Source organism: Triticum aestivum, chromosome 1B (assembly GCF_018294505.1).
Source record: "Triticum aestivum cultivar Chinese Spring chromosome 1B, IWGSC CS RefSeq v2.1, whole genome shotgun sequence".
Taxonomy (NCBI): domain Eukaryota; kingdom Viridiplantae; phylum Streptophyta; class Magnoliopsida; order Poales; family Poaceae; genus Triticum; species Triticum aestivum.
The window spans coordinates 351,083,898-351,102,667 of NC_057795.1; the positions used below are offsets into that span (position 1 = coordinate 351,083,898).

An 18,770-nucleotide genomic window follows, 5' to 3' on the forward strand; every position below is an offset into this window, starting at 1 on the left:
GATGCACCGAATTATAACAGCACACGGAAAGAAATCAGCTAGTGGGCTGCTATATAGGTTTGAGTGAGAACACCCCTCCATAGCTATTGAAGTTCCTCCATAAGAGGCTCCATGAATAAATCAAAATCCTTTCTAGGACTTTTTTGACCTGGGATGAGTAAGGCCATCATGTAGTTTGATTCTTTGGTGCAGACATTTGGAGGCATGTTGTAAGGGATAACAAGCACTGGCCACATGCTAGGCGCTCTGGTGGCCAAATGGGTTAAATCCATCTGAAGCTAAGCCAAGTCTCATATTTCTCGGGTCAGCAGCAAATTTTTGGTGTTTGTGATTGAATCTTTCCCAGTCACTACCATGAGATGGATAGCTCATTACATTCTGATCTCTGTGCTCCTGGTTCTTAGAATGCCACAGTACGTCCTCTCTTGTTTCAGCATCATGGAACAACCTCTGCAATCTTGGTATAATTGGAAAATGTCTCAGAACATTATGAGGAATCCTCTTCACAGCATCACCATCTTTCCATCTTGATGATTTGCATTTTGAACATTCACTTAAGTTGGCATAATCCTTCCGGAATAGAACACAATTATTCTTACAAACATGGATCATATCATATCCAATTCCAACTACACGAAGGAAATTCTTCATTTTACTGTAGGTGTGTGGCAGCTCAGACTCTTATGGGAAAGATTTGCGGAAAGCAGCCAACATTGCAGCGAATGATTTGTTGGTCATCCGCTCAGATACCTTCACCTGAAGAAAGGTGACCATAGCTGAGAATACTGACAACTTATTTCCTGGGGTGACAGCCACATTGCATTGTTCCAACATGTGGGCCCACCTGTTTTTCTTCTGCAGGTGAAAGTTCATGAAATGCACGAGCATTTCGTAGCATTGTTTCATTGTTGGTCAAACTCACTGGCTCCGCCACCACCACCTCCTCCTCCTCTTCCACCAGAGCATCAGGCAGATCAAGATGGTAACCTGCTGCTTCCACATAGTCAGTAACATTGACGTTCACAGCTTCACCATGATGAACCCTCCTAGTATATGTGACCGACATCCCATACAGGTGTAGATGATTTTGCACAATTGACTGGGGTCTTGTAACTGAATTCATACAACTGCTACACGGGCAGAGCACATCTGATTTGGGACCACCGTACTCAGCTCTCACAAAGTTCATGAAGTTTTCAACCCCCTCGATATATGCAGCGAAGAATCTTCGAGCAGAAGTTATCCAAGTCCTGTCCACTGTTAGACATACATATTAGTTCTTCTACTAGATATTACAGGAAAAACATATATGCGTTTTTATGAAGTCCAAAAAAATACCTAGGTCGATGTCTAAAGCTATGGCAAGATATTTGGACAAGCAGATCTAAGTAACGAAATATATGGTAAAGCTAATTCATCAAACAGATTTGAGGACTAAATTATGTCAGGCTATTTCAGCAGTCAATGAGGCCGAGCACACAGCCATCGAAGGCCATCTCAGCAACAAAGGTCGAGTATAAAATGATGTAGATCTATTTCACCTAACAGATTGGCTACTAGATCATGGTAATCTACATCACAATAAATATATGGCAGGATATTTTAGCAAGTAATCAGGCATGGCATGCCATCTCAGCTAAGCAGATTGAGTGCAGAACAGGGCAAGGAAGCTTCTTAAGCAGAGCATATTGACTGTAAATTACTTCAGCAAACAGTGAGATTAATAGCGTCTATCAGCTAACATTCATCGCTACTCCGACATGGACGGGGCCTCAGTCTAGAATGCGCGTACCGTGGGAGAAGCTGACCACTGTGCGTCTCCACAAGAACGTCGCCAGCGGTGGCAGTGCAGCTAGAGGACAACAATCTACGAGAGCATACTGTGGGAGCGAGAGGATCGCCATGTGTCCCCTCAACGAACCGCGGCACCGGCATATTGGTGCGGCGGGGAGGGCGGCTTTGGCAGAGCGAATGGAGTGGAGGGGGTCGGAGAGGAGGGGGGTTGGGAATATTATTGGCTAGTTCGCCGAAGGGCGGCTGAATTTGGGATTTGGGTGAAATTTTTTGGGGGGATTTTCGCGCGGTGGGCGGGGGAGTTTGGTGCATGGTTGGTTTCTCCAAGTGCAGTCCCACATGTCAGTGAAGAGGGAAGCCGAAGCACGTTTCGTTTGCGTGAGCCATGTGTAGGACCGACCATGTGAGGGGTGCAATGCGACCGCGATCGGCGTGCTGTGAGTGTACCGCCTTTTTTACTTTTAAACTTGGTGCTTCGCCCCCTCAAGAAAAAAACTTGGTGCTTCGCGCGATCCATCGACACTACTACTAGTAATCTGGTAATCCCGACTAAAACGGCGTGGCCGGGTCTTTTCCCACGCGGTATGTTGGGAGGTTGGCTTAGTTGGTTTATTTAGGACGAGTAATGCTACACCTACGTAGTCCCAGTTATGTAATTAACATAATGTGAAACATGTGAGCTGTTGGTTGGAGACTGGGGGGAGGGATAGCCCACCACCATGAAAATCAGGGGGGGAGAGAGGCAATTTACGTTAACCCTTTCATAGGTTCCCGTAGATGTAGAAAGATGTGAAATGCGTGAATGTGTAGTGGACGTACTATTGGAGTGCCTAAGATAAATTATGTATGTAGACCCTAGGTTTTATTTACTTCGCATGTTAGCTTTGTCTCGAGTCAAACCTTCTAAGTTTATAAACACAAAAACGAATCATCATTCCATATATTTTCATACTCCTACAATATATCTTACTATTATTGTGAAAGTTCATATACATCGGACGAGATTCATGGAAACACGACATATTTTCATTACATTTCGAACTTTTATAGGACAGAAAAATAAAAGAAACCTGACCCTAAACCTATTCTACGGCGGCGATCAATGTGTTCCATCTGCGATCTCCATGTATGGGGGCATGGTTCAAGACCCGTGAAGTGAAGGTGCGGTCTCCAACGAGGAAGAGAAGAACACGGGAGACGGACCGGCCAGTTGGCACACCATGCCCTACCGCCTCCCATGCCCTACTCATCCTCGGAGGAGTCCCCGACCTCGACGGTGCCGGTGGACGTGAGGTCGATGATGATGGACGTGGACGGTCTGTCGCTTCACCTGCCACATGCACCACCGAACCTTGGATGGCAGCAAGTAGGATCCGTGGCTAATGGTGCTCCCGTCGTTGGCCGCCAGTGTGGCCACCGCTTGTGCGATCGCGTCCGTGTCTGGCTATGCCGCTATTATGCTGCGAGCGGCGACTTGAGTGAGGGCGGCGACCTCGTGCTTAATCCCCGAAGACAAGCTCTCCCGCAGAGCATTCACCTCACGGTCATGGCGGACATGGTACCAGGTAGCAGGACGTTGTGCTATAGTGTGGAGTTTAGCTGGGATTTGCCGCTTTAAGTAGCGCACTCCGGTGAGGCCAAGCGACTGGGTGTGTCATTAAGTCGCCGGAGTTGGTTCCTCAGGCACCGAGCCTCTTAATCACAACATACGGACGGACGACATGAATGCGGGCAGCTGACGCCGCCTGGGTTGCACCGCACGATGGCGCGACGGACGAGGGTTTTTGGTGTGCTAGGGTAGTCAGCTGCGGTCGTGGCAACATTGGAGATGCCCTTTGCTCACATGTGATCCCCACAAGTCATTGAAAAAGCAAGACAACCCGACATGGTCTCAGGTCCTGGGGATGCAGTTGGCCGCCCTACAACACTCCGCGGATGTGTCATGGCGTGCGTGCACTTCAGCGCCCCATGCATCCTCGACGAGTCGGCTGTTGATCTGCTGGTTGTGCCATAGCGCTAACGCCACCATCGGCACCCTGAAGCTGACCGTGTCCAGCGACGATGAGTGTGTCGCTCACCGCGGTCGCCGTGTCCAGAGGCGGTGCGGGAGCTATGCCACGTTGCTGGCCCCCACGACCCACATGAACGGTTGCCGGTGGCGAGGAGGTCATGGGCCAGCTCCTCCATTGGACTAGTCTGCGCCACGTTGTCCCGACAGGTGTGCGCCACATGTCCGTTTCTCTGTTTTCCCGGCCAAATTCGAGCGTCAGTGCTCCGCGTTGCGCATTAGGTGCAGAACAAGTGGTTTTTGTGCCCTGGTTCAAATGTGGTACAGTACCAAGTTGTTACCCTAGCCCCAAGTGTGGTGGTTTTGGGTACGGTACCATCCTTTTCCTTTTCAACTAATGAAGCATAACACTTGATTAAGTAGCCAGATGGTGTGCTATTGTAGGTGTCCTACTGTCTGAAGGAATAATTGAGGTGTGCCCGGTCCGTGCCCGCATTTAGGGGTCCAACTTACCATGTTCCGGCAGTAGTAACTATACTAGTCCCTGCGTACTCCCTCTATTTTTATTTACTCCGCATTTTAGCTTTGCTCAAAGTCAAACTTTGTAAACTTTGACAAAGTTTATAGACAAAAATAATAACATACACAATAACAAATCAATACCATTAGATTCATTATTGAATATACTTTCACATCATATAGATTTGCTATTGTAAATGTTCATATTTTTTCTAAAAAAATTGGTCAAATTTTATGAAGTTTGACTTCAGTCAAACCTAATATGCTGAGTAAATAAAAAACGGAGGGTGTATCTTACTCTGTGACCAAGACGGAAGGGAAACGAGGCAACTTATTTTTTATTTGATCCATTCAAGTATTATGATGTGGCGTTGCTTATTTCTCATTCATCTCCAACCCTCTTCTCCATTGATCATGCCGCCCTCCGGTTGAGTCCATCCTCCTGCGTGCTTCATTTGAACATTCCGCCGAGTATCATTGGCATGTGGGCCTAGACCATGCTTGTATTTCCAATGTTGTAACTTGTCCAACATGCATACAGACAAACGGTTCATTTAAAGTTTCACTTTGCCTCCACTACGTGTCGCTTCCCAGCTTAGTTTTGATATCCCATTCGGTTCATGCCCCAACACATCTTCACGACATTGATTGATGTTGAGAGATCAAGTGTGTGTCGTGCAAGGAGGTAAAGGTCTGGTGAGTTTCTATGATAGAAATGACCCGGGGGGGGTTCTGTGGGGATCGGAGGGAGTATATTGTATGTTCAAAAGCGAAACGAATGTACTGTACCCACCCTAGTCCTCTTTCAATCGATCTCCGGACCCTGAGATGAAATCAAGAGAGAACGAGTGGGTGTATGTGTGATACCTAAGGCAGATTCAAAATTTTGAACTAGTGATCATATCATCAGCATATCATATATAAAGGGTATTCAATGTTCATTTCGCTTTTGAACGTACAATATAATCCCTCCGATCCTTTCTAGTTTACATATAAGTTTTATGTGTAGTCAAAGTATCTCTACTTTGATCAAACTTACAAAAAACGTATCAACATTCAACAACGCCCAATCAATATTGTTAGATTCGTACATACTCCTAGATTTGTATTCAAACAGAGATGGTTTCCAATTTGTTTTCAAACACGTGAATGTGCTTGGTCTCAGGCATGCTCTTCCTACTAGGATTTCGCCACGTATAGCCAATCCAATAATATCTTTTTTTAAGATCCTTGTCCAATAGTACCGGTGGAGTACTGACAATCCAACATCTGCAATAGAGTATGCAGTGCTCATAGTACTAGTAGTATACTCCCTCTTTTTTTATTTACTCTGCATAAAATGGAGGAAGTACTAGTAACACTCAGTCGACCTCTCTCTCTTCTATTACCTCCTTCTTGGTTTATTAGTCCTCTCTGTAATTTGCGCTAATTTTTACCAACGATTTAACTGATGGAATCTTAGTACATGTTAATAAAATTATATCGTTGGATTCGTATTTGAACATAATTTTTAATGATATAATTTTTTATGACACACATGAATATTTTGTTAGTTAAATTTATGGTCAAACTTTGGCACAGATTATAATGGAGACCAATAAACCAAGACAGAGGTAGTAGTGGTAGTATAAATGACGCCGGGCGGGGAGGGGGAGGGACGTTGGTTTGCTCTCAACTGCGGTCCCACAAGTGAGCGAAAACGCAAGACGAAGCATGTTCGATTCGGTGAGCGACGTGGCGGGTCCAGCGTGCCGGGGTGCAACGCGAACGCGACAAGAGCGATGTATAGTCAAAACCGATTGACCGGTCATCACCGGAACCACTATTCACACCAGAACCTTCGCTGCTCGGCCTGCGCCAGCCACCTCCTCTCCAGCCCATTCCCCCACCTTTCGATCCCCTAGCCCGCATCAAGCGCCCCTTAGTTCGTCGGAAAGCCATGGTGCACTGCAAGATCACGTACTACAAGATGCTGACACCGGAGCACCGTGCATAAATCGCGGCGGCAGTTGGTGCCACATACCTTTGTTCGCAAGCTCGCTTTGCGGCATGCCAATCCCTGAGTTCTTTGGAGCCAAGCTCTGAGGAGGAGGAAGCCGATCCAATGTTCATGGCGGATGTCGTGGCACAAAAGGCGCCCGATGCGTATGAGACGATGGACGTCAACTTCGTGCCTGCGTCCGGATCCCCCATGGTGCAGGCAGACCAGTGGTTCAACCTAGCGATACTAAAGGAGGACATGGAGGCAGAGGCCCAACTCGACACGAAGCGCGCGGATGCCGCTGCCATCGAGGCCCACCTGCAGGCGAAACCGGATGTTGTGGATGTGAACCGGGCGGTGGAGGCTCAACTTGACGCAGAGCGCGTGGATGTCGCTGCCATCGAGGCCCTCCTGCAGGTGGAACCGGACGTCCTGGACTTGAATCGGGCGGCGGAGGCTCAACTCGACGCAGAGCGTGCGGATGCCACTGCCATGGAGGCCCTCCTATAGGCAGAACCGGACATCCTGGACTTGAATCGGGTGGTGCTCGCATCTGTGCAGAGCGCCCGCATGCTCCGCGTGAATGAGTAGCTGGAGGCCGAGGACAGTCACGGTGCGGAGACAAACGTCGACAACTACGACTTGTTCGCGCCGGCAGCCAAAGACGACGATGCTGTCTCGTTCCGTGAGCAGTGATAATTTTTATTTATGTTGTTGTTTTTAGGGATCTTTTGCTGTGTAAAAACATATAATTATGCGAGTCGCCTGACTTTCATCATTTGGGTCAGTCGATCATTTTAGGCGGTTGGATGAATATACTATGTCTCCTAACCCTTCTTCCTCACCTCTTTCTTCTTCCCCAACAGACCACTGCACGGGCCGTATGGATCTTTCCAACATGCGGTTGGATAAACATACTGTATGAACAAAAATTATGTGTCAGCGTAGGATGGCTGAGATTGGTTTGATCACATGCGGTAGCACGTCTCAGCGAGGGTGCGTTCCCTTAGTTGGGTTTGCGGTGTGCAGGAGCGACTGTGTGAGGGTGCGGTGTGACCGCGACAGCCGTGCGCAAGTGTACCTCCTTTTCATTTTGAAAACTTGAGTAAAATGCATTGTTGGTCATTAAAATTGTCGAGTACCAGAATCCTCGCGCTCGTGGAACAGCGAACAAACCAGCTGCACCAGTGAAACTATTCGATTACAAGGAGGAAACATCGCATTTTAGACGTCTCCCCTGCATTCACGTGGCAGCCATTGAGTGCATTTTTTTTGCGTGCGAGCCATTGGGATTTACCGCTAAATCATAATTGTTTCATCTTTTTTTTAGAACCCATAATCGTTAAATGTAGTTTAAATGGTTGGTCTTTTTGGGGATTTAAAGCAGTGTTGGCGATATTCTGTACTCGTACATATATTTTTTTAAATCTACTCATACATAGGGTTCACCGTCAATATTGCATTCTTTCCTTAATAATAATAAAGTACGGATTGATTTTGTCGGGTTCACCGTCACAATACGCTTTCTTCTCATGTCATAATACGCTTTTACGATTTATATAGATAAAATCGTAATATAAACGAGGTGGTACTAATTCGTCCGCTATTAGTTTCGTCCGTCCAGCATTCGTATGATCCGAGTCCGAGCCAGGCCAACCGAGCCCAATCATGCGTTGCGGCCCAATAAATCTGGCCCATGTATCCCGATTGAAGGAAAAAGAAATGCATGTGAGAGGACTCGAACCCAGCACATCACGATAAGGATAGAGTGACAGAGCCAGTTGAGCTAACTTGCGCTATGTAGAACTAAAGGTTGATTCTGTTTTTAAATAGTACCACATCGCCCCCTTACAATCAATCTACCCAATTTATATAGGTTTTTGAATTCCTTGGTTATCAGGAAGCCATCTCACAGATCATACAATAAAATAGGAAAGAAAGCGAGGCTAATGGTGGGCTCCTAAACGGGATAGGAAGGAAACCGAGGGTAATGGTGGGTTTGGCTGCTGATGAGGAAAGTAATATAAGAAGGAAGGAAAAAGAGCTAAAATCGGAGCTAGCAAAAACACATATAGATGAGGAAAATAATAAGAAGGAAAGAAGGGATTTCGGGGCATTGAAAGCAAAAAATGTAGGAAAGTGGGAAGTTGTCCCATAGCAAGAAGGAAAGGACGGGATTCGGGGATTGATAAAGAAAAATAGGAAAGTGAGAAGACATTGTCTCCTAATAAGGAAGAAGGGAGAGAAAATACAGAAGGAAAGGGAGGGATTCGGGGAAGAGAAAATGACCTCACAATAGGTTTATATTTTGTTTATATTTTCTTTTGAGAAAATGACCTCACAATAGGTTTTCAAAGCATTTCACATAAAAGTATTTGTGTGCATTTTAGTAATTTCCATCGAATGAATTTCTTTCATGCTTTAGAGTTCGCCCCCTTAATTTTTTTTACATCCTCCGCCACCGGATATAGTCCCATGAACGCGTAGTTTTACCCCGTCCATAACTCAAGAGAAAATTATGTTAGGATTGTTTTTTAGCGGGGAATGTTAGGATTGTTTAAAACCTGCAAAAAAATACTATGTCTAAATCATAATAAAATTTTGTTTATTTATTGTTGTTCATATACAATTTTTTTAGAATTATCATGAAAAAGAGAGTACCGGTTGAAAATAGATGATTGCTTGTTCTTTAAAAAAAGATCGGCCGTATAAGTCTACACGAACCAAATGATGTTATGGCATCGGGCATAACCAATGACTTGACTGCTGTTTTAAAACAAAGGATTTCTCAAATGTGCACCTTCAAACGAGATTGTACGCTCGCATATAATGATTATAAGGGTCAACGACTCCGTTTAATATATATATATATATATATATATATATATATATATATATATATATATATATATATATATACACACACACACACATCAATTTTTTCGTGTTGCATACGGGTTCTTCAGGTCGGACAAAAGTTTCCTTCGTACTTGAATCAAGCCTTTTCTATATCTTCATGTCATAGGAGCCGTAGTTTTCAGATCATCTACAAACCTCACACAAGTAAATACTAAATTGCGAGAAGCGAGAAAACCTAACAACTTTTGCAAGTTTGACAAAGTTTTCCCGCAAAAGAAACAAGAATCTAGATATTTGGGTTTTGAATTTTACTGAAACAACTTTGCTTTCACAATATTTTTTAAAAAGGGGCGCTTTATTACTTAAAAGGTTTAAGCATTACACCCGGTCTCTGCATAGTTAAGATGCACTCTTATCTCGGGTAACATTGTCAAAGCAATAAGAGTCAAACTCGGAGTCCCCGCTATGTGCGACATAAACTCCACACTTTTCTCTGTTATATTAGCCAGAGATAGAGAGTCTTTGTACAACACTCCTAATATCACTGGACATGAATAGTGCTTTGCTACCGTCCACAAACCTAGCCAACATTGGTTCATGGACATTCGTGTTACCACCGCAGTGAATCAAAGACATTGTACTAAGATGGAATTTACTATTGACAGTATAATGCTATATTTTTTGGGCATCATTAAGCAATTCCAACAAAGACGTGAAGGGCTACTCACAACCAGGTAGATATATCTGTGATTTAAATTCCACACACCTTCAGTACAATTCTGAAATTTGTTCACATTTTTTTCACAATACATATTTTCATGGCAGCATGGAGGACTTCAAAGAATTTGTTTATGTCATAATGTCTGGCGCTGGGTTGACGAATGAGGGGGGGGGGGGGGGGGGGGGGGGTTCTCTTTTCCACCCGTTGCAACGCACGGGCATTTGTGCTAGTAGCACTTAAATTTCTTTTGTTCAGTGTAGACGTACCTATTATTCTTTGAACATTCAGACTGCATACGTTGGAAACAAACCACAAGGCAAGAAAAAAAAATCCCAATGGCTGAACGTTGACAATCTGATGTTACAGTCATAATCATAATCCCGAAAGGCCCAATCACTGAAGCCACATAAAAGAATAATGATTTAAATCTAATACTCACCCGCAAAAAAGAAAAATAATCAACGGTTGTCACGTGAATTCAGCGACGGTATACAAGCATGTATTCCTCTATGAATTCACAATGTGAAGCTGGTGCAGCTGGCTAGCCTGCTCGCAGATGAGTGGGAGGTCTTGGGTTCGAATCCCCACCTTGCCCAAATTTTTTATTTTTCCCTCCATTTCTTTCTTCCACTCATTGACAGGTCATGCCCGCATGACAGAGAGAGAAAGTGAGGTAATGAGGCGCCAAGTGGTTTGGTTGACCGATCTAAATGGATGCATGCGGAGCTATACGATCTGCCAGTGACCGTATAATCACCTCAACACGTATATAGTGACTGTATTGACCATATTCTTAAGTATAGTGACTAAAGTGAGCGTACTCGACAAGTTTAATGACCACCGGTGCATTTTACTCTGAAAACTTTAAGCAAGCTTGACAAAAACGTGTGACGAAGTATGGCAATGCAATCCCCTAGACCCAAACAGGATACAAGTACGTACGTAGGAGTACTACTTGTGTTAAAAAAGAAAGGTGGGGTTTTCCTTCGCGGGATTGATCGATACAAATCCTCGTTCGAAGTGTCAATTAATGCGTACTTTTTCTCCTACACCCAAATAAGACGATGGAGAAGCGGAGTCAGCGAAGAGTGAAATGATGGTTGCTTCGTCCGTGCTTTATGATTTGACGCCTCACTGCTTTGTGATATGTGATAGAACAGACATGGGAGTAGACTATGTGCTCTATACTGTACATATGTCCAAGCACGGGAGAAAGAGAAGAGAGGTTGCATTTTTCTATTCCTTCAATCAATCAATTAGGGAGCTTTGGTTTCATCTTTTTGGCTTTGGCAGCACCGTCCACAATGGTTCCCATCAATGCCAAAAGCTATTTTCACATTTGGCTACACATTGTGGATGCCCTTAACCGTACCACTTGGTTTTGCTCCTGTGTGCTATCTATACAAACCTCGACTATATTGATCTAAAAAATTATAGTATCAAGATTAGTAAAAAGGACGTGATTTTGCCGTGCGGATGGCGGGGAAGGTTTCTTATTTTTAGAGGACGTTGGCCTGGCGGTTTGCTAACATGCGGTCCCATGTGACAGTGCTTTACCAAGCTGATCCGCGTCCCACATGAGGTAGAACAACAACAGAAGCAACACGTGGTTAAGTTGAAGAAGATGAGGGAGAAGCGGATTCAGCAACGAGTGAAATGGTGGTTGCTTCGTCCCTCCAACTTATTTTTTTTAGCATTATTACTAGTAAGATGCCCGTGCATTGCACGAACTTGATGGATAAAGTAACCACAACTTACAATTTGATGGATGGAGTACTAGTTACAATGATGCATATAATTGCCTCCAAATGTGAGCAAAGGGATCGCACATGTCTGTATTGACTGGAACGAGAATGCAATAGCGCAATAAGAATTTAGGCCACGATGATGCAATCACAGTGGGGTTACAGGAGGCAAGAAAGATGCATCAATCAACGTACAACCTCCTCCTCCTCGACTCAATGCGTCGGGCCACCGACCGGCGGCTTAGCAGCCGCGAATTTTGTGGTGAGGTCAAGGTGCTTCTCAGCAAAGGCGTCCAGTGCTTCCAGCCGGTTGAGGAAGGCCAACGTCGTAGCGTCCTCAGCGGCCTTGTAGATACCTATGTACACGACTAACTCGTACACGTGGATGTGTAGGTCGACGAATTCTTGCAGGGCGAGGTGCCTCGCTGCGAGCGCAACCTCCAAGTGGACATTCTTCGTTGCGTCACGGGCAGTCGCAGGGCCACCAGTGCTTGAAAGAGGTTCCGGACATGGAGGCCGATTAGGGTGGCAGGCAATGAGGAGCCCGGCGCGCGGGCTGGAGGAGTACAGCGATGCCGTCCGCAAGCTTCTTGACGATGGTGAACTTGTTGATGGTGGCAATGATCATCTGGTCTAACTAAGAGTCGTAGCTGGCGTCGACGCTGGCCATCGATCAACCGGTCGCCAACACCATCTGGAGACGACCCTCGGCGTCATGCCGCAGGCCGGTGTCATGGACCATCTGGCACAGCCGCTGGCCGCTCGCGCGCATCGCCTCCATGGGTATGGAGTGAGCACTTTTGCGCTTAGTGTTGGTGCTTAGGTGCGTATGATTTGGTAGATGCATTGGAACGGAGGGATGCCTTTATATGAGTGCAAACTGCGTTGCATTCACATTGTGCTGCCTCTTTTCATGGTCCTCCTTCCATTACTTCCCTCATGCATTCACGATGCTAATTGAAGGAGGATGCACCATTGCCCGTTCAATATTTTGGGAACCGCTACCCTCTCCCTCGTCTGCATTAAACCCGTATCGGGAACTGCGCTGCCTGTTGTCAAATTGAATAGTACTGTGCCGCCTGATGCACGCCCGGCTGAACACGCCTCCTCGCCTCCATCAAACGCCCCCGTTAAACCCGCATGCAAACCGAGAAATCTTGTATTTTAAGTACTCTGTGGGTTCCACTGTTAGTACAGTGTGTACACGACTTGCAGGCTGGCTACAAATTCGTATATAAAGTTAGAAAGAAACAAATCCATAATTAATCTTGTATTCTAAGTACTCTGTGGGTTCCAATGCCAGTACAATAGCGAAAGAAGTATATATTAAAAAAATAAAAAAAATAAACTTTAGGACATAATTCGAACTCAGGTCATCGCGTTGCGAGCATTCGGCCCGGACAAGTACAACAGATGTTCGTTGTGATGATGCATGAGAAATATCACTATAGCAATGAGCCCGTCCATTGCAATGGATCCAAAGTAGAATAATACATATTCACAAATTTGAAAGAAACAATTTAGTTTTGATATACATATCACTAAAAATATCTTATGTTTCACTCCATATATATTTTTTGGGCTATTTTGTTGAGGTAAGGGAGGAATGTGGTTGGTTTCAAGATACTAAGGGGTTTTGTATAAACAGGAACAAAGAAGTGGGAATTGTTACAAAAAGGCCACAACTTACATCACATCCATTATATGTAGATCTAATGGTCAGAAATGGTGGATGGCGGGCATACCATCATCACCAACTCAGTCTTTTATAGGAGTATAAGTAGAGATTACTTCGTCCCTCCAATTTAACTGTGGGAAAGGTGCGGCTTTGTGATTTGACACCTCATTGCTCATTACTACGCCGGCGCCATGACTGGGGTGCTTCACCCCTGCTGCTCTGCACTGTTATTTCGGTATGACACGTGGACCTGGTTGCTTGTTGTCCCACATGTTGGCGAAAGGGACTAAAACATTTATGCAAGCGAGCACTCCACTCTTACGACGGAGGAGTACACGACATGGCGACCCAATGAACTATTACTTGTACTGTAGTATTACTACAGTTTTGCTGTTTCGCACGATCCACCGATAAAACCAAATTAAATAGGCAAGGGTGGATTTTTCCCGCGGGGTAGATGATACTAGCCATACATTTCAAAGGCAATTTTAATGTATGCAAACTGAATAATTAACTAACAATATGAGATCTAGTAAAACTAAAAACACATATGATTTATTGTGTTAGAGTGTAGTAGTAGTGCTGTATTGCATGGTTGTTAGATGTAACATGCGAGAACGTGTAGAGATGTATTTTTGGAGGGCCTACAGAGAGAAATTGGGCATAAAGTGGATTCAAATATTTGTATTCGTCTTCATAGCATTTGTAACTCATATCTACAGTTTGTACAGAAGACGTGAATGCTTGTTCGCTCTTACGAAACCAATACATAAATAATGGGGTGGCGTGCGTCAATTTAGACACTGTCACGTTTCACCCTGGGCATGAAAACCAAAGACCAAAAACCGAACCTGAAAAGACCGAGATCGAACCCGAAAAAACGGGACTAAAATAGACCGAATAAAAAATGGTCTGCATAACTATGAGACTGAACTAGTTATGGTCCGATCGGTCATCTTATGTTGAGGACCGAATAGCCTGTATAGACCGAATTTACAAAAGCCCGTACGCAGGAGTAGAAGACCATGTTTACCTAAGGTCCATCTGGCCAGCCCAAGGTCATGAGCGAGATACACACAAACACACCTCAGGTCCTCACCTCACGATTCAATCGATTCATAGAAACCTAGCCGCCGTCCCACAACTCACAGTTCCTCTTTTCTCTCCCACCAGGCCACCACGAACCCTAGCCGCCGCCCCTCGCTGTGGCGCGATGTCGTGAGCCGTCAGTCATGACCACCAGCGCACCGAGGTGCACCGCACGCCCCTGACCAATGAAGACCGGCGCCCCGAGCTGCCGCCCTTACCGGTGATGACCAGTCGACCACCATCTCCGATCGTCGTGCCCCGTGCGTCGCGCCGCCAAGCCCGACCCCTTGCGTTGCTCCACTCTCTGTGACGCAGCCATCTGCCAACGGTGCTCCATCTCCTACGATAATTGTAGCTGTTGGCTGCTGCAGTTCGTCACCACCTCTCGTCCTCTTCCAGGCTGGTTGACGGATTGCCGGTTGCTGTTCTTCCGGTGCTCTACCTAGCAGCTGAAGGTGACCAAGCTACTTGATCTCTGTGTGCATATGTGATGTCCAGATTCTTATTCATTTATGTGAATCAATTAGGTTGTGTTTGGATGCACAATATTTAGAAAACCATAGTACTTAGAAACCACAATATTAGAAGCTATAAGCACGAAATACCACGGTATACAAATACTTTGGTACTTTGCAGTATCGGCAAAACATAGAGGAGTTTGGCCTTGCGGGTATTTACTATGTTTATTTTTGGAGTTATGTGATGTAACTGGCCGCTAAAAGAATAATCCAAATACATTTGTATGAGGGCGTACAAAATTTGCAGCTTGTATGCTAGACGTAACAACACAATCCCTGCACCTGCTGTTCTGTAAGAAACAGAACACGTCAGCTGCTATTCTTCATGCTTGGTTAAAAATAAAGAGCTCTGTGCTTGTTTTTTTAATACTCCAAAATTACCACGTTATCTGAAATACCACAGCTTGTATATTCATAGTAGACTCGTGTCATGCTGGTTTATGTACTAGCCTATAATCTTTGTTAGTTTGTATGTTCGTGTGTACTGGTTAGATAAAGGAATGGTTCAATAATGAGTAACATTTTTTTGTAGATGCTTTCTATACTGGAATATGAACATGAGGAGTTGAATGAGAAAGATGATGCATTTATGAGTGTAGAGGCAGAGGCAGATGCAGAAGTAGGAGAAGAATCAGTCTGCATTGCATCATCGAAAATGAAGATGCTGAAGCAAAAGTTGCCGAAGGTGCCAATCCTGAAGCTGCTATGTTGTCAAGTACTAAGCACTCATGGTGTTTGCTGCTTCTCGATTCCGTGGGCTGATGTTACTTGATCTTAGTTCTGCTATCAAATACTCCCTCCGTTCCTAAATATAAGTCTTTGTAGAGATTGCACTAGGTGGACTACATACGGAGCAAAATGAATGAATCTAAACTTAAAATGCATCTATATACATCTGTATGTGGTTTATAGTGAAATCTCTACAAAGACTTACATTTAGGAATGGAGGGAGTATAAATGAGTATGCATGCAAGTGTTACTTGTTTGAATTTTTCTTATGTACACATGCGCCTCTATACAAACATTTGTTGTCTCTATACACACACCCCTTTGTACACACATGTATCTCTGTACTCTATGTAGTTTGTATTCAACAGGTACTGAAAGTAACATAAATCTGAGTTCTAGCAATTTATTTGGTCTGTTTGGTCGGGACCAAAGACCGAATAATAAAGACCGGAGACCAAATAGTGAATAACCGAAAAGAGCGAAATTATTTCGGTCTTCAATTGTGGAAGACCGAATTTTTGAAAGACCAAAAAGACCGGACCGAACAAACCGAAAAGACCGAACGCCCAGGCTGAGTCACGTTGGTCTATTCGGCTCCACAGAGAGAGTGAGAGAAGAGATAAATACACGGGCGGTCAGTGTATTTCAAGCGAAAAGCGTAATACGGTCACCGGACTTCAGAATACGCTCATTACGGTCACTGTATATGTTTTGCGGTGACTATACGGTCACTTGCTCACCGTTCAGCATCGGATTGCACTCTATTGACCGGTCAAATAGTCTGCATGGCACTATGTTGACTAGTTAAATTGTCCATGTTCCTTGTGGGTCCCACCTGTCAGTTCACATAGGAAAAAGGTCAGATAAACCCAAATTTACGCAGGCGTGACAAGAATCCAACCCGTGCGCGGGAACCACCTAGTTGTGTATTTGTCTGTCAGGGCCTGATGTGTGCACATGCACGTGTAGGTTGAGCACTTGAGCGTGAGAGTGTGTGTTGGTCGTGTGGTGTGTGCATGCATGCGTGCGTGGCTGTGTGTGTACGTGTGAGTGTTCTGTGCGTGTGTGGCTGCGTGTGTTCGTGTGAGTGTTGCGTGCATGCAGTTCGTGTGCACGTGTGCGTGTGTGTATAATCACCACACCATCTCATGTGTGTTAAAACAGACGGCTCAGCATATCAATACAAGACCACCTTGTCTGTTGTGCCCACGGTCATGACTTCGAATGACCATCCAATATTTTTTTATCGTTTGTTTTCATTCTTATACACGCCGACAGGTGGGCCCAATGGTAGTGAGCTAATTTGATGCAACACTGGAGGTGCCACGTCGAGCGTTTAACTGGTCAACTAGTCATGTCTTTAGCAAATACACAGCTATACGGTGAGCCCGTGACTGTATAATAACCAGAAAACATAAATGGTGACCGTAATGAGTGGATTCTAAAGTCCAATATACGTATCGTGCTTTCGCTTCAAATACAATGATCGTCATTGTATATATCGCGAGAGAAAGATGAAACATGTGTGAATGTGCTCGGGGCATACTTTTAGAGGACCTGTAGATAGTTTGTGTGCGTACGTGAAAGGGGCGTAGAGGGGGTGTATGTGATGGAGAGAGAGATGCTCTTCGTTTCTCTTTATTATGAATATCTTTTTATATAGTATAAAAATATAAAAATTCACAGCACGAAATAAATATCATTGGGGGCACCATGCAATGCAAATTAACGTTCATACTCCTCCATATAACTTTGTATGTTGTATATATGTAGAATTCTAAAATAATTTTTTGGCCACACTTTGTGTGGTTTTATTCAAAAGAAATATTGTATGCGAAATAAACGTGAATAGAGGGCTTTTTAGATCAATGGGGTACGGGATGTAACATGTGTGAATGTGTAGTTGATGTATTTGGCAGGGCCTAGAGAGGTATGTGTATGTATTACGTATTCTAGAGAGGAATGGATAGAGGGGCCAGCGGCGCGGGGGGGGGGGTGGGAGAGATAGCACGAGAAATGATATATATATATATATATATATATAGAGAGAGAGAGAGAGAGAGAGAGAGAGAAGAATAGGATGTCACAGCGAGAGATGCCCTTGAGTCTGTATATGCAAGGGGGAGGGGATAGAGGCACGGGGAGAAAATATTTTGTGTGGTGTCTGTGTTGGTATGTGTGGGTGTGAGAAGATAACGAGACATGGGGGCTTAGGGTGTGTCATCGCGTGAGGTCCGGTGGGCCGAAGTGAGGCCCTTGGCTCGGTTCCGTCCTGCGCCACATTGGTCGGCCCATGACGCATTTAGGGAGACCCATGGAGGACTAGTCATACAAGACAAAGATAGCAGAGTCGTGAAGGACTCTGTGTCCACTGACAAAGCCGCTAGGATTTGTAACCCTAGGTCCTCAGAATAAGGTAACCCCTTATCTCTGATATTACTATTCATCCAACCTAACTTGAAGGGGCATCCTAAATAATGCTCTGCTAGAATCATACTCATCAATTAGGAAGAGAGGTGGAGACAATGCGTGAGAGACAGACCTAAAGATAATGTGTGTGCCGGAGACACGTAGGCAGGTCTATGTATGTAGAAAGGTTCAATGGGGATTGTGCGTGTGTATGCTTGTGAGAGGAAGAGTGCATGTGATAAAGGATAGTGAAAACAGTCGTAAATTGTTATGAGAGTGAGGGAGGGTTATATCGAGAGCATGTATGCGAGAAAGACACCTCGAGAGAGAGAGAGTGTGTGTGATAGACCACCGATGGATATACACCGTGTGCGCGTATGTGTGAGGAGGGGCCTATGGAGAGTGAAACTACACATAAAAGACTGATGTACACATTGATTAAAATATAAATTGTATCTACATATTAAGATGGGATCATGATATTTGCAATTCGCGTAGGAACAGTCATTGATCCATCAGACATCTATATTCTATCGAATTTGAGCATGTCTATGTTATTATTCGACATAATTGATCCACAGAGTTAGTATTTTGAACTCCAAACAATGCATAGCTTTAGCAATCGAATATAGACGTGAGTATAGTTCATGGTATGTGTGTAAAGCACATTATACATACAAAAGTTACACAATGAAGATTATAAATAGCTAGCTATGAATT

General features: G+C 44.6%; 1 long non-coding RNA gene across 1 annotated transcript; it reads left to right on the plus strand.

Moving 5' to 3' along the window:
* The first annotated feature begins 14,406 nt into the window (after positions 1-14,406).
* LOC123091293 (uncharacterized) lies at positions 14,407-15,969 on the plus strand. The gene is made up of 2 exons (XR_006443023.1): positions 14,407-14,849; positions 15,445-15,969. It is a non-coding gene; the product is annotated as an uncharacterized lncRNA (long non-coding RNA).
* The last annotated feature ends 2,801 nt before the right edge of the window (positions 15,970-18,770 follow it).